This window comes from Plasmopara halstedii (assembly GCF_900000015.1).
Source record: "Plasmopara halstedii genome assembly, contig: Scaffold_292, whole genome shotgun sequence".
NCBI lineage: Eukaryota > Oomycota > Peronosporomycetes > Peronosporales > Peronosporaceae > Plasmopara > Plasmopara halstedii.
The window spans coordinates 682,730-683,184 of NW_020187213.1; positions in this window are offsets into that span (position 1 = coordinate 682,730).

The window sequence follows — 455 nt, forward strand, 5'->3', positions numbered from 1 at the left end:
AAGCACTTGTTGTCAATCTACACCTGAGTCGTTTAGACTGATCCTCTGTGAGGATGGAACCATTTTCCTTTTTGCCCCATGACATGCAGGACGTGCTTAACAAGCTGATGTCCTAGCTTGGCCCTGAGGGCGTGCAACACCTTGCGGCGCAAGGCCCCGAGGCAATCAGTGTGCGTCAAAAGGCGTTTTAAAATTACGAAAACGCGCTGCTAGAGCACCTGCAGCAGAAGATGTCTGCATCATTCGCGTCTATGACGCCACCGTCGGTGAGGAATGATTTCCCTTTCCTAAGCCGCTCGTGGTGAGCGTTAAAGTCGTTGAGGGAAAAGATGGTGAGAATCTCCTGCTCTGGATGAGAGAGGTCGAGATAGCCATCGCATACGCCATGCTCCAGACTGAGCAACAGTGCGTAGCGCTAGCCATCTCAAAGCTCGGTGGTCGAGCGCGAGAATGGG